The following is a 1,097-nucleotide window of genomic DNA, read 5'->3' on the forward strand; positions in this document are numbered from 1 at the left end:
TCTTGTGGAATATCTTAATGGTGTTCTCTGTATCTCCTGAATTTGTGTGTTGGCCTGTCTTCCTAGGTTGGGGAAGTTCTTCTGGATAATATCCTGAAGTGTGTTTTCCAGCTCATTTCCATTTTCTCATCTCCTTTTGGTACTGCAATCAATCATAGTTTGGTCTTTTTATTAAGTCCCATATTTCTTGGAGGCTTTGTTCATTTCTTTCTGGTTTTTTTTTTTTTTTTTTTTTTTTTTCTAGTCTTGTCTGCATTCCTTATTTCAGAAGGTAGTCTCCAAACTCTGATAACCTTTCTTCTTCTTGGTCAATTTGTCTATTGATACTTGTGTATGCTTCGCAAAATTCTCGTGCTATATATTTTTCAGCTTCATCAGGTCATTTATGTTTCTCTCTAAAGTAGTTATTCTAGTTACTAATTCTTCTAACATTTTTAATCAACGTTCTTAGCTTCTTTGCATTGGGTTAGAACATGCTCCTTTAGCTCAGTGTAGTTTTTTCTTACTCATCTTCTGAAGCCTACTTCTCTCAATTCGTCCATCTGATCCTCTGTCCTGTTTTGTGCCATTGATGGAGAGAGATTGTAATCATCTGGAGGAGAATAGGCACTCTGGCCTTTTGAGTTGTCAGCAGTTTTTCACTGATTCTTTTTCATCTTCATGAGTTTGTCAGTTTCAGTCTTTGAGGCTGCTGACCTTTGGATGGGGTTTTTGTGGAGGCTTTTTTGTTGTTTTTGATGCTGTTGGAGTTGGCTTCTACTTGTTTGATTTTCTTTCAGTTGTCAGGTCCCTCTTCTGCAGGGCTGCTTCAGTTTGCTGCAGATTCACTTTAGGCCTTACTCATGTCATTTGCTCCTGCACTGGTAGATGCCACTCAAAGAGGCTGAAGAAGAGTAAAGATAGGTGCCTGCTCCTTCTTCTGGGATCTCCGACCTTGAGGGGCCCCAACCTGATGCCTGTAGGATCACTCCTGTATAAAATATCTGACAACCTATGTTGGAGGGTCTCACCCAGTTGAGTCCTTGGTTAACAAAGGACCCAGTTAACCAAGTACTTTGTCCCTTGGTGGCGGGGGTGTGCCTCACTGGGGAGAAACC

The sequence above is a fragment of the Callithrix jacchus genome, chromosome 3 (genome assembly GCF_049354715.1).
Source record: "Callithrix jacchus isolate 240 chromosome 3, calJac240_pri, whole genome shotgun sequence".
In the NCBI taxonomy this organism is placed as follows: Eukaryota; Metazoa; Chordata; class Mammalia; order Primates; family Cebidae; genus Callithrix; species Callithrix jacchus.